At 46.7% G+C, this 15,553-nt stretch overlaps 1 pseudogene; it reads right to left on the reverse strand.

Moving 5' to 3' along the window:
• Positions 1-5,732: 5,732 nt before the first annotated feature.
• LOC123120259 (DNA topoisomerase 2-like) lies at positions 5,733-8,334 on the reverse strand (annotated as a pseudogene).
• Positions 8,335-15,553: the final 7,219 nt, after the last annotated feature.

A 15,553-nucleotide genomic window follows, 5' to 3' on the forward strand; every position in this document is an offset into this window, starting at 1 on the left:
GCCGTTCGCCCGGCGCCCTGCGCCCGTTCCCCTTCGCGCTGCCCGTCGTCCTGCCTCCACCGCCTTGCCGCCGTCGCCCAGCCGCCCCGTTGGCCACGCCCGGGCCAGCGCCCGCACACTCACGGGCCTCTGCCCGCAACGCCCCAACGCCCGTGCGCCCGTTATGCCCTGCTGGGCCTATGACATATGGGCCCCAGAACGAAAAAAGGAATTAAAAAGAATAATAATATATAAATAAATAAATAAATAAATATAAATAATTAATTAGTTAATTAACCCTGTTTAGATTAATCTAATTTAATTAATTAGTTTAATTAATTAGTTAACCCTAATTACCCTAATCAGTCTATGACATGTGGGACCCACGTGTCAGATGACTGCTGACGTCAGCATGATGTCATGCTGATGTCATCGCAACACTGTTTCGGATAATGTATATATTAAATAATTAAATAAATTCCAGAAATTAATAAATTCTTTTAAAATCAATATAAAATAAACCGTTGCTCAGATGAAAATACTTTGTACATGAAAGTTGTTCAAAACGACGAGATGAATCCGGATACGCAGCCCGTTCGTCCGCCACACATCCCTAACGTATCGAACTCGCAACTTTCCCCCTCCGTTTCATCTGTTCGAAAATGCGAAACATCGGGAATACTTTCCCGGATGTCCCCCCCTTTGCCGGTACCACCTACTGCCGCGTTAGGGCACACCTAGCACCGCTCATTGTCATATCACGCATCGTCATACTTATATTTGCATTGTATTTACTGTTTCTTCCCCCCTCTTCTCTCCGGTAGACTACGAGACCGACGCTGCTGCTGCCCAGTTCGACTACGGAGTTGACGACCCCTCCTACTTGCCAGAGCAACCAGGCAAGCCTCCCCTGATCACCAGATATCGCCTATTCTTCTCTATACTGCTTGCATTAGAGTAGTGTAGCATGTTACTGCTTTCCGTTAATCCTATATTGATGCATAGCCTGCCCTTGCTTCTACTGTTGTTACCTTTACTTGCAATCCTACATGCTTAGTATAGGATGCTAGTTTTCCATCAGTGGCCCTACATTCTTGTCCGTCTGCTGTGCTTACTATCGGGCCGTGATCACTTGGGCGGTGATCACGGGTATATACTTATATACTCTATACATGACACCTGTGGTGGCTAAAGTCGGGTCGGCTCGTAGGAGTACCCGCAAGTGGATCTTTGTGGCGGAGCGACAGGGGAGGTTGAGACCACCTAGGCGAGAGGTGGGCCTGGCCCTGGACGGCGTCCGCGGTTACTTCGACATAACACGCTTAATGAGTTCTTGGTATTTGATCTGAGTCTGGCCATTTGGTCTATACGCACTAACCAGCTACGCGGGAACAGTTATGGGCACTCGACGTTAAGAAGAACATAGTTTGTAATGATCCAGTCAGAGCGAAATTTAAGGCAATGGCTCTGCTGACATGTGGCACTGTTATCCTCACCGCCCTTGCTCTTGGATCATCACTCAACAATATCTTTGCGTACGTGTATACACTCACAAATGATGAACTAGGCAATCTAATAGATATCGTGGATTGATGATATTTCCGTTATCATTAATTCCCTTAATAAAAAGATATAGTTGATTCGAATAAATTTTAATGATACTTTTTTATCAGCTAGCAGTTGTAACAAACGTTCTATGCCTTAAGAAAATTTTGTTGGTGTTGAGATCATGGTGCCATTGATATATTCTATGTGAGGTTGCCTTTTTCAGTCATAACAAAATTTAATCTTCTTTAACAACCAATCAGAACACCTAATGGATGAAACAACATATATTACTGTCTGTATGCAACAACATGACCACAACTATGTCAACTTGAAAAACAGTGTGTCCCCATTTAACTTAATACTTTCTTTTGGAACATTTATTTTGTATTTGTGTGAAATCAACATTGATCAACGTTAAGACATGCATTGCACGTGCAAGCTTACTATCCCTACTAATGATTCAGCATGTTGCGGTGAGAAAACAACTAAACGGGACTCACAACAGAAAAATCACACGCTGCCGAGTATCTTCGTGTAAGCCGTGTGCCAAAACACGGGTACTTGGATCCACATAAACCGAGTATGTAATGGAAACTCACAGCAATAAAAAGCAACTCAGCATACATCTGAATAAGCTGAGAGATTCACTAAAAGATCTCAATGTACAACAGACAAGGCATATAAGAAAAAAGGCACTCGGCTTACGGTCACGTGTCGATAAAGTTTCTGCCATGTGGACGCTGTCGGTGCGCTTAACGACTAGCTTGACGACCATTGGCGTAAGTCGAGTACGCTCCTGGCACTCGGCTTAAGTTTGGTTTCGTGAAGAAATGCAATAGAGGAGGATTGGGAGGTTAACCAAGAGAAAATATGTACACACTTTAACATCATCGCCGATCCATGAACGTTCCAGGATAAGAATGAAAACGAGGATTGCTTCATACCCTCTCCGTTTCTAAATAGAAGTCTTTTTAGAGATTTCAATGCAGACTACATACAGATGTATATAGACATATTTTAGAGATAAATTTACTCATTTTGCTTTGTATATAATCAAGGCTCAAGGTAGTAGATAACTAAGCGTTACCCTGATTACATTATAAAGCCCGAGCGGGTGAGTTACACAAAGTAGGAACTAGATCCAGATTGGATTACAAGCACAATAGCTAAACCTAAACCTAAGAAGATTGATAGCAGGGGTGAATACCATCCAAAAGCGGAGACAAGGGACTCGAGAAGAGAGATTTTAGCGAGCCACAAAAGCATATATAAATAGGACTTTACACACATTCCATTGAAATTATCATCTGATCAGCAAGAACAATATTCTTCTTTTGAGAAGGAGGATTTCCCCCGCCTATACATCGAGTGATGCACACAGTCATCTTTATTGCATTATTCGACAAGACCTTACAAAATGAATATGTAAATCAACTCAAAGTCATCTTCCTGGCAAAAATTGTCGCCTTACCTACAAGATTGATGATGTGCCTTGACCTCGTGTCACGCACAACAAGAAATTCGATGGCCTCACCAAGCCGCCCGCCGGCTAGCCGAGAGCACCGACCGATCTGACAAACCCTCAGCGTGCCACCAAGACAAACACTTGTCCCTCCAGCCGATGTACAACCCCAAAAATGATGCCCTCATGGGGGTGATGATGTAGGAACCTCGCCATCATCCGATCCGGAAAGCCTGAATGGGGGTGATGATGTAGGAACCTCGCCATCATCCGATCCGGAAAGCCCGAATGGGGTTTTCACTGGGACACACAGGGAACTCGAATAGCCCCACAACGCCTCCAAAGAGGTAACGACGCACGCAGGTGCCGCCATTGACGGTTTTAGCCGACGCCGAACCAAGCTTTTGCTGTCAAATTCTCGCCCATCCCGGAATGGACCACCAGATCCACCTCCTCCGTAATCAAGCGCGCCCATTGGTGACATCTGCCGCTAGGAAACCGCACGATTGGAGCCGCACCACCGCTCGGAACCGCTGTCCTGCCTGGGTGAGCCATCAACGACGGAGGGGCCCTCACGGATGCGTCACCGACGCCAGATGACGCACATGTCTATGACACCCACATGGATCTCCACCGCAACTGCATCCCGGAGCCGTGGCGGAGGAAGGCCCCGCCGCCACCACCATCCCCCGCTTGTTCTTTGCCCCACGGAGCTCCGACTGCAACAAGGAGAGGGGCATCGGTGGCTCAAAGCCCTAGATCAGATTGGGAGGGAGGGGATCGGGAGGAAGGGGCGGCGGCAACCAAGTACCGATAGTCTACACTCAAATCCGAGCTCCCAAAACGTTATTGTCATTTGCGACTTTCATTTCAAGTTTGCACATTGGCTTCACATGCAAGGATTCTAAAAAATGCACTTTGTCGTTTTCATGTAACTCCTAGTAAAATTTATCTTGTTGATGTCAGCAATACAAATCCACCACAACGTCACGGCCCATATTGGGATACAGATATCATTTACAAGAATAGGGAAGGGGTCGTTAGAGACCCAAAAATTACAAGGAACTATTCAACCTTCGTCATACACAACTTCGAAAGCATATTGAGAGGATTATTTTTATAAATATCGCTTTTATCGAGGGACTTGTAATGTTGCATCCAGTAGATACAAGCATAACGAGTTCACACACAACCTCTGCATAGTTAAGGCCGGACACCCAACCCACACACATGCAGTCAAAAGTAGGCAAAATACATAGCACACACAACTAATCCAATGCCTACAAGGAGGAGGATTCGATCCGCAAACTACACCGACATGATGAGTAAAAACTTTCTTAGCCACCTGCTTCAAGCGCACACACACCACCATAAGCAGATGTCGGTATTGAATTCATGATCCAGCCAACTCATCCAAAAGTCCGAACTGATGGAGGGAGGCGGACAATATATTTCAACACTCCCCCTCACATCTAGGTTATTTTAGTCCTTAGACATGGGATCGATGTAGGCCGCAGAATCGTTATATTTAATACTGCGTTGGCAAGGTCTTGAACTCAAGACCTCTTGGTTCTGATACCATATTGAATTCATGCTCTAGCTAACTCATCCAAAAGTCCTAACTGATGGAGGGAGGCGGACAATATATTTCAACAGTCGGTATTCTGGTCGCTGAAAACTAGGTCATGAACTGAGCCAATGTGAACACTAGTAGATAACCTGCAATAAATATGAGTTTTTATTATTAAAAAACAAATTATTTCTACCTAGCCATAGTGACCAAAGCAATGATTGCCGCTCCAACACAGATGAGGACTAAGCTTGCGATGAGCGCCACACAGTCAATTAGCTAACATATTGGCAACACTATGTGGCGGATACAAGTTAAAAGCCCCCTCGATGACTGGTCAGAGGATGTGTGAACTTGCACTAGAAGAAAGGATGTTTAATTGTCTTATTATCCTGACAAAAATATCTTTTCTTTTGCGGGGTATCCTGACAAAAAAATATCATTTCTTACTTCCAAGCTAGTTGAGCTTTGCGCGGTTATCCTTAGCTAGGCTCACACCTTTGCAGAGATACCATAGGAAAATTTTAAATTTCATGAGTACCCTGTACCTTCATTTTCCAAATTTGTCTATTGTGGATGTCTACAACATCGGAGTAGAGAGTGGTATTGCTGAAAACAGATTTCCTATACTAAGAGTTGCTTCACATTACCCGGATAGTTCCCAAAAAAGTTGATCGTGTATATATGCTGTTGATTGTGTTATTCATATTTTCATCCGAGTGCATAATGGAGATATGTCCTGGCCCAGTAATGCTCCTTTACACATTAATCTGAAAAGGATTGTTGTTGTACCAATTGGAGCCCAGAACTGGAGTGGAGATATTCAAGCATTTAATTACTCTAGAGAAGCCGGAAATTTGAAGAGAGATGCTATGGCATATCAGATGTGGGCAGAAATGTAAGATGAGACGCAAGTTCCATTACCATTCTTGTACTCAGAAACATAATGTGTTGATGTAAATTATGTTCTCACACCTTGATATGATATGAGTCTTAGATATGAAGCTACCGAACTGGAAGTTCTGCCACCAAGATACTTTCAAAATAGATATTTGACATCTAAGTTAGTACTATACTATGACTGATTAAACTAGCCAAAAGTACTTCTACCTACTCAACAGAAGCTTCACTAATGTGTGACCACAATTCTTGGTACATAACGATAAATCATACCTAATTCCGATTGTATGGCTGGCTGCGCACAATCTCCCTTTCAATCCAAGCCAACCGAAGATCATCTCTAGAGAAGGATAAGAAAACTTCCCTGTTCTCCTTTATCTTGAAGATATCTGCTGCCACCAAAATATCATCTACTTGCAGACCTTGTAATTTTTCGATCGTTGCGATACACCTGGTAATGCTGCATGGATCCTCCAGCTTCTTCTCCTCAATTGCAGCGAACCGATCAATTTCTTCCCGCTTCAGTTTTAGGTATAGCTCAAGGAACACATCATCGCGGTCAAGTTTCTTGATTTCTCCACGCTGTGCTCCATGCATCTCTGAGAATATTTGTGTGGGTCTTGGTGGGGCATGCATATATGACATACGAGTAGATGAATGTGGGAGAGAATCCAAATTGGCTCCCTTGCTTAGTTTAGACTTGGCCAAACGAAGGAGATTGGTGACAACACCCGAGTTAGAGACTGCAATTGTGAGAAGTGAACATTAGCATTAGTGGTGCAACCACAGTTCAAGGATGCCAAAATTAACTAATCACATACCCCTCGTAAGGAAATCTTCGGATAGCTCACACTTGGACCCAAACTTTCCCTGAGGAGTTGTCAAGGTCTCTTTGGTCTGTGAATCAAAGGCAGGGTTTTCAATGAGTGCATTAACAAATACCCATAGGTAGCCCTTCACTGTATGTAATTTCATGCTAGCATGCTTGTTTTTCTTGTTCACAATGCCCATCAAATGGTTGGCGATTTGGTTTGCGACGTAGTCAACGTGAGTTCCGCCTCTTATGGTCGCAATTCCATTTACAAAACTGACCTGCCATCCAAACAAATTGTCTGAGGTATACCTGTAACAACACATGCTACGACGGAGTAACCTACAGAATTCTAGCCCACACTAACCTGCTGAAACTGGCCTTCACTTAGACTCACACACACCTCCCAACGATCATTTACCTTCTGGTAAATTCTGAAAAAAAAAGACAAATTTGAATAACCGGAAATAATACTTGTCAGAGTTGTTCATAAACACACCTAAACTCCCAAAAGACTATGTCAAACCTTGGTAGCTCGATTCCTTCTTTGGAAACAGAGTCAATATAGAGTTGCACATACTCGGAGAAGCTTTTTGCTGCTAGCTTCTGACCATTCAACTCAACATTCACGGATTTGCCAAGGATGCCCGCCATATCAACTACTCTCTTCCTCATGACTGCCACGATATCACGGTCGAGCATCTTGGTGAAGACAAACTTGGCAAGGTCAGGCTTGAAGGTAACTCTGGTCCAGTTCTCTGACTGCTCGCACTTTTTAATCTCGGGTTCTGACTTCTTCCCCATGTTTTCAGAGAAAATCTGCGCAAGCATTCAAGGAGGAATGTCATCTGTCATGATATATCATGCTTGGTGAATTGGGTGTATGTGCCTAACGAGGGTACAAGGGACATTGGTTAATACTCCTATTGAGTGTACTAAAACCTATAGTAATATTGAACGTACCATGTACAAACCTAATAGTCAATTTAAATTAGACATGTGCGGTCATGTCAGTTTTCAAACTAGATATGTGTCTTCACGGTAAACCTTACTGATCAATGCTGCAAACTATCAAAGGAAACAAGATTCAGATCAGTAATATTAAAAAAAAATGTAGCCAGGTCATACAGAGGAGAAATTTTGGGCAGGCCCTGCAAAACTTTCATCCATTTTGCCTAGTTAAACATTACTCTTCTAAAAAACGTTCAGTCGCAGTAAAAAAACGAACTACGGTCTCGCACTCCAATATAATCAGATTCTGAATTCTAGAGGGGTCAAATACTCAAATGGCACATCGATTTGTCAGGTGTCCCTTCTTTTTATCTAACTAATCCACACCAGAAAACCAAAATATCAATATCATCAGATTCTGAATTCTAGAGTGATATACTCAAATGACAGATCGGTTTGCCAGGTGCCCCTTTTTTTAATCTAACTAATCCACACCTTAAAACCAAAATATCAACTGTAAAACGCTCATGAAGTCCATGATGGTATCACCTGCTTGTACTTCTTCTGCCGGCGCCCATCAGCGATCTCGATGACGAATTCCCTCGAGAAGATGTTGGCGAGTATGGCGCCGTAGCCGTTCGTGCTGCCGAAGGTCTTCCGCTCGTTGTCATGGTAGTTGCTGCTAGTGAGGAGGTTGGCGAAGATCAGCTCCGGCACGTAGATGCCCTCCTGCTGGTCGACACAACGGGTATCCCGTGTCCGTTGTTGTAGACAGAGATACAGCAGCCCTCGACGTCGATGTCGACCTGGAGGTAGTTCATGCAGCGGTTGCGCTGCTTGTGGTCGGCGGCGTTGACGAGGATCTCGTCGAAGATCTTGTAGAGGCCGGGGACGTAGGTGACATACCGATGCACCATGGCACCGTCCTCGTAGACCCAGAGAGGCGTCTTGTGCTGCTGGACCGAGCCGACGTAGGTGTCTGGGCGCAGCCTGGTGTGCTCCAGGTGCGTCTTCATCTGGTACGTCTCCTTGATGGACTTCAGCGGGGGATTCGTGGAGGCGGCGGCCATGGCGGCACGCCGAGGTTGTAGGTCGTGTGCCGCTAGGGATTTGGTGCCGAGGATTGCGGGGTGTGGGAGAAGGGGCGGGGTTCGAAATTTAAATGTTGGGGGCAGGGACGTAGGGTTCTTGTGGGGGGTTCGGGGAACGGAAGGCTAGGATCTCGGGTGGTGGGATCTGACGGTGCAAATTGTATAGGAGAGTGAACCAGACGCTATTATTTCACTTGTTGGTGTCACGAGAGCTCCTCGGGTCGCTCTCGCGGGCGGCCAGGGGGGCGAAACCTAGCCGCCGCCAGCGTAGATCCACCGGCCCTCTTCCCCTCGTCGTCGCCAGCGGACGTCGCCGGGCAAAGCCCGCGCGGCTCGGCGGCGGCGGGGCACTTCCTCCTCCCGTTTGAGCTCCAGCAGCGCGGAGCTGCTCATCTCTGCGGGATCCAGGGCGGTGCTCTCGCACCGGCGTGCGCACGGGGCAGGGGTGGCCGTGTTCGAGAGCAGGGAGGCATGTGTAGGACGCCGCAGCATGGCTGTGTCGGGGAGGCCGTGGATCTGGCGGCTTCGAGAAGGGTGGCTTCGGGCCAAGGGCCTTGATTCGCGACGACAGCTCGGATGCGTGGGATCCGGCGCTAGAGGGAGCGAGGCGGCACGATAGGGCGGTGGCGGGTGGGGCCGCACAGGGGGTACTGCGGGCGCGTTGAGGGCGCGAGGGAGTACCCAAGTGCGCGGGGAGGGGTGCATGGATCTGCCAGGTCGTCCGTGGCTGGTGTTTTCGGGGGGGGGGGGGGCATTGCCGGCTGCTGGTGGTGCCCGAGTGCCGCTTGATGGAGCAGGGAGGCTCCGGCCGCGGTTGGATGTGGGGTGCAGGACCTGATCTGGTCTATGTAGGCCCGTCGTCGGGGAGGCTAGCTGGTGGACGTGCACAACGGTGGCGTGCTCGCTGTGTGGTGGGTGCGCGGTCCAATGGAGGTACTGGTCGACCTCGGGCTGCTGCCTGGGAGTGGTTGCACCAGGTGAAAGAATGGTCGGTCGGCGGCCACGGCACCTGTGGGTGTCACTATCCTCCTTGGAGGCATTGTCGGGAATCACAACCTCTATTCCCAGATCAAGTCCTTCGGGTGAAAGCCCTGCAGGGTCGGGCAGTGGCATCTTCTTCAACGTCGTTCCTCTCTTTAGGGCGCTGTTTTGAAGACTTTGATCCCTTTGGTGCTTCCTACGACTGGACATGCACAGTGGCTTCTGTGGCAACCATGAAGGCGGTGAGCAATGTCTGAGGCGTGGCTTTGGTCGTGGTAGTCGACTCTTCTTCTCCGGCGTGTCCGTTGGAGTGCCTCGACTGTCTGTTGTTGTGAAGTCGAAGCCATTGTGGGGGTTGGTGGTATACGATGACGCATGACAGGTGGTTCGTTCGGTGATCCTCCGTAATGCCAACCTTGTCGTTTTCTTCGTAGTTCACCGTTGGAGTCGGAGCTGCGCTGTCTAGTGTGGATTGTATGGTGTGTTGTGCTGCGGCTATTAGGGCTGCTATTTTTCTTTTTCTTTGATCTTCGGGTCTTCTGGTTCTAGGACCTTCATCACTTTGTTGTTTTCTGTTGCTTTCTGCTATTATCAATGAATGCCAGCGATACTGGATCTTAAAAAAAATAACTTGTTTCTTTTTTTTTCTGTTGACATCAATGCTTGTGTAACCAGGTGATCCCCGTCGTGCATGTTGTCACTGCAGTGTTCCATAATTCACCACGGATGGGAGTGGATGTGGTGATCCGAAACCACAATGGAGTGTGTTTGATGGCTTGCCAGTTGCCACAGGCGGATTTAGGAGGTTACCATGCCAGAAGTTGAGACACTAGTGCTTTGACGCGTCTTCGCTCTCACTATTCAAGAAGATTTTCAAAAGACCATCTTGGCTTTGGACTGTCTCTATGTTATTCAAGGAGTTCTTTCTCAGACAGCAGATCGTTCGCACATTAGGATGGTATAATCACTGATATCTAAATTTTGGAGGGCAATTTTTCTTATTGTTCCTTTAGTCACGTTAGTCGTTAGTCTAAAGTCACGGCTCATACATTAGGACATTCGTATTTATCTTCTGATGATTGCATCCGAAAAACTCTTTCTAATATTGTTATGTGATCAATACAGAGGGGCATCCTCTCTCAAAAAAAGATGATCCCCGCATGCAAGCGTTGGGTGTGTGGCAAGTTGTGCAAAGAGCACATGAGATAGACAAAGCTGGTTCATTGATTCTGGAGGTTCTTTCTGCCGAAACTTGGATGGCCCCGAACTTCTCAAGGTGGACGATGACAGGCCACCCATGGCGAACATGTGCAATCTCTTGCTAGAACGGCGCACACGATCATAGCGCTCAACCTGAACAACTCCGAGGCGTTCGTTAAGAAATGTTGAAGAAGAACCCATGTGTTGTGACTTGTGAGAAAATGTTGGAACCCCAGGCGTTCGTTAAGCTCACGTCGATGTGCTTTTAATTCTAGCGAAGAGTAGGGAACTATGCGGGCCATACTTTAGGATGAAAACAGTGGATTCATTGTTGCTTCGTGTCGGGAAATCCTTTTCATGGACTTGGTGTCGGCTGAAGCCTAGGCCCTATGTGACGGGCTCATACTCGCCAGCCAGATGGATTGCTCGAAGCTGATTGTCAACTCCGAGTGTATGTGGATATTAGAATGACGGTGGAAATTCACTTGGAGTAGTAGATGCAGTATATGAGGAATGCACATTTTTATGTTGCAACATTCTATAGGCTCATCGCATATGATTTTTATATAGATGGGAGTTGGCATGTCCTGATAGGGGGGCTGTTACCAACAAGTGATCAAGTAGGAGTACACAGACCATATACCAGTGCATGGAACCCTAATAGAAAGGACCGAAGTTAAGAATACGATTCAAAGCATATAAAGGAGAGTGAGGTAATTGGGCCTTCTGCACATTAGGGAAAAAAGTGGAGGGGCGCCTAACACGTCCATTTATTATTATTCTTATTATAAATTGTCCTCTATTGATGATTTTTTCACATAATTGCATCATAATGTATTTTTCCTCTTAAATTGCTTATTTTGAGGGGAGTGTCAGAATGTTGTGGAAAACAGAGAAAAACAAGGGCATTGAAAAAAAAATCTGAAGACAAAAGAATCCAACAAAAATATATTTAGAAGTTTCTCATGGGTAGAGGCCCATATGAAAGTGCATTTATCTCTAAATGATATTTTGGTGTCATGAAAATGTGGTTAATAGAACTAATGACGGTTGTTAAGGTTTATCTTGCGTCATTGGTTCCACGGATAACTATTGAGAAGATCGTTGACCCCCCTCCCCCCCACACACACCTCAAAAAGGTTAAAGGCGTGGTTCTCAGGCGACTCAAAGCTTTTGTTTCACTTTATTTAAGTCGTAGGACAAACCGCACTATCAAGGGGGTCATGGGTTTTGAAAGATAGTGTGAGAACACTATCAAGAGGGGGAGCAGCTCCGCCATGCCGACGGGGCGGCGCCCTACAAACCAGGGTGAGATGGCAGGTGATTCCTTATTTGGCGGCGGAGATGGATGGTGTGACACCAGTGTGGCCTCAAGGATTTGATGACACACGGGTTTCCTCCAGTGGCACGCCACCTCCCTGGCTTCGACTCCTCTTCGACAAGATCGTGGCGTTGACTGAAGGCATCGTTTGTTCAAATCTTGTGTTTGTGCTTTGCAGTGGCCTGCTAGCTTGTTCTGTACTTACGTGTATCCTTTTGTTGTTTCTATGTCTCTATGTTGGTGTTATTGTGTGTGTTGTGTGGCCTTCACGTCTGTAAGGGTGTCATTAATTTAATGCCGGGCCTCGGCCTTGTTTCTAAAAAGTTACACCGCTTATATTCTTTGTGAGAAAGATCATATGGGTTCTTGAGAAGAAGTTCGGTTGAGGATCTTTTGAGAACTTCAATCAAGTGACTTGCTTTGATTGTTACACTTGGAGTGTGTGCGCGCGCGCGCCCCTCATGGATGGTTAGGGTCCACTAGCGAGCCTTTTTTTTATCTAGGTTGTGAATGACTCGAGAGTTTATAAGGGCTCAATGATCGAAAATTCGTTTCTGAGCCCGAGCTCAGATGATCCTGAAATCTACACCAATCACTCACATGAGGATCCGAGCCATCCAGTGTATTCTATTGGCAAATTTGACAATTTTGACCTCGAAACGAAATAAATTCACAGAATGAACTGGGTTCGAAACTATTTCACACCCCTAACCCTTTTGTGTAGCGCCCGCCACGCCGGCGCCACACCCTATGGTGCAGCACCTAGCTCCGCGGCGTTGCACCTCTGTCCACCGTGGCAGCCCACGGGCCCGCACCCAGCCATGCAACGCCTCCGAGCTAGGCACTGCATCTGTAATGTGCAGCGCCTAGCCGCTAGGCGTTGCACGTGTAATGTGCAGCGCCGAGCGGCTAGGCGCTGCACTGTGACTTATCCAGCCACTTGGCTGGGGCCCCTCCCCCACCCCCCCCCACCACACACTCTCTCACTCTCTCCCCGAGCTTTGCCCCCTCTCCCACTCTCCCCCCTCTCAAATCTTCTTCCAAATCTTGCAAATTTGAAGAATTTGTCCGTGGATTTCGAAGTCAAACCCTCCCTCAAGGTAATAATCTCCGATCCCCTTGTTTTGATCGAAGTAAAGTTCTCCCATTGCTCATTTGTTGGTAGTTTGGGGAAACCCTAGTTTAGTTTGGATCTAGAGATTTGCATGGAGATGTGAGATGTTTGTTTGCCAATTTCTATGATTAGGCTTTGTTAGTATGCTAGGGTTATTCTTATGGGTGTTCTTATGTTGGTGCTAGGGTTAGGTTTAGGGCTAGGGTTATGGTTAGGGTTAGGTTTAGGGTTAGGGTTATGGTTAGGGTTAGGGTTGTTGTTTCATATATATATTAGGGTTTGTATTCGGTGTTAATCCATGGATTAGTACTCATGGAAGCAATGTTACCTTGTGTTCATTGCTTATAGGGATGGGAAGAACATGTGTGTTTGTTCATCATGGGGACAAAGACGCCTTTTTGAAAGGCAATAAAGAACCGGACCCGGATGAGCTTGACATTGTGTTTGATAGTAGTCCTAGCTATGCAGAGCTCTTGCAACAAGTTAGGAAAGATTTGAATTGGATGGACCCTAGTGATATCATTGAGTTGGAGGGAAGGCATAATGTTGGTTTTGGAATGCACATCCGTTGGAAGACAATGCGTGTAAACTCGGAGCAACGTTGGGTTGCATACAAGGAGACGGTGGCCGAATCACTAGACAAGGCTCTTGAGTTATTTGCAACGAAGAAGGTTGAGTCAAGTTTTCATTTGGACTTGAACCAGAACCCCTCCCCTTTGGTTGCTAGTAGCCCCCCACCCTTGAAGCAAGATGAAATTGTTGAACCTCTTTTGACCCAAAAAGTGAGGCCAACATTGAGCCCGTGTAGAAACAACCAAGATGAATCTTTGCAAGAGGACAACGATGAGTATGCGGACGATGACAATGAAGTTGATCTCCATGACAACAATGTGGGTGATCTCGACAAATATCATTTGCAAGAGACAATGGACCATTCCATCCCTTTTTCCCGTGCATATGCATCGGACTCGGATGACAATGGTCCCGATGAACAAGTTGATGCGGAGGGGTTCACGGTGAAGGAGGCCGAAGCTTTCGAGAAGGTATTTGGTCGGGATCATCGGACTACATTGTTCAAGGATGTTAGTCTCACGGATGAAGCCGTGGTAGATGGTGGCCAATGTGTAGCTCTTGGGGTTAGGCCAAGCTCTCACCGTGATTTGGTAGACGACAAGAACCAGATTGCTAAAGGTTCTAAGTTCGACAGCTTGTTGGATTTGAAGATGTGGCTCGACAACTACTCGGTTACGCATTATCGTCCACACAAGGTGGTGCACTCGGACGTCAATGTGCGCTACACGGTTGCATGTGCATGTGAAGATGAAAAGGAGGTCCAACTTGGACTTAGAAGAGGCCGTGGTGGTGGTAGAGGTCGTGGAAAGGAGGTCCAACAAGGAGTGGCAAGACGCCGTGGCGGTTGTCCGTGGATTGTGCGTGCAAGACCATGGAAAGGAGGTCCTACTTGGCATGTAGTGAGTTGTGTGCCAACTCACATGTGCCAAGGCAAAAGGGTGGATGGCAAGATTGTGTCCCAAGACCACAAACAACTCACGTCCGAGTTCATCGCTTACAGGCTCTCGAACTCAATATCCACACTTCCAACAATGAGCGTCCAACATGTCATTGACCTTGTGAAAGCCATCTTTCATTACCAGGTGAAATACGGCAAGGCATGGAAGGCGAAGCAAGCCGCATTTAAGATGTTGTATGGTACATGGGAGGAAGCATACAACCGAATCCCTAGGTTGTTGTTAGCCATGGCCGCGACAAACCCGGGCATGGTTCATGTGGTCGAGCCTCATGGGCACCAAACAACGGTTCATGAAGGAAGGAAAGTCAGAGTATTTGGCCGTGCTTTTTGGGCGTTCGAGCAATGTGTGAGGGCTTTCGAACATTGTTGGCCGGTCATCGCAATTGATGGCACGTTCTTGACGGGACAATACAAGGGCACCTTGTTGGTTGCGATAGCAAGTGATGCCAATAACCGGGTGTTTCCATTGGCATTTGCTTTGGTTGAGGTGGAAAACAATGACAACTGGGAGTGGTTTCTGCATCTTTTGAGGACGAAGGTGTTACCCGCTGAAAGGGAAATTTGTGTCATATCGGATCGGAATCAAGGAAAGGAGGTCTAACAAAAGTGCCTCATGCACCATCGATGGTGCAACGGAGCCTTAAGGAGTTGGCCGATGATCTTCAAGATTGTTGTCTCGCTTTCTCCGATAAGCGCTTCGCCACTTTGTACAACAAATTGCTCGCACACAAAAAACTTGATCCCGGGGGTCAAGATTTTCTCAATAGGCACATTCAATACCGGAACAAGTGGGCACGTGCTTTTGATGAAGATGGCCGGAGATACGGTCAAATGACAAGCAATATGGCCAAATGCTTCAATAGGGTGCTCAAAGGTGCACGTGGATTACCCGTGACGGCAATAGTTCAATACACATTTGACAAGATGAATGCGTACTTTGTAAAGTACTCGATGGAAACCGATGAACAGATAGCGGGTGAGAACCCACGGAAGTACAAGTACAAGTTCCCACCCAAAGTTGATGAATGGTTGGCATTTCAATCACGGAAGGCGGACTCAGAAGAAGCTATATTATATGACAACGAAGAGTGGAA

The sequence above is a fragment of the Triticum aestivum genome, chromosome 5D (genome assembly GCF_018294505.1).
Source record: "Triticum aestivum cultivar Chinese Spring chromosome 5D, IWGSC CS RefSeq v2.1, whole genome shotgun sequence".
NCBI classification, from domain to species: Eukaryota; Viridiplantae; Streptophyta; class Magnoliopsida; order Poales; family Poaceae; genus Triticum; species Triticum aestivum.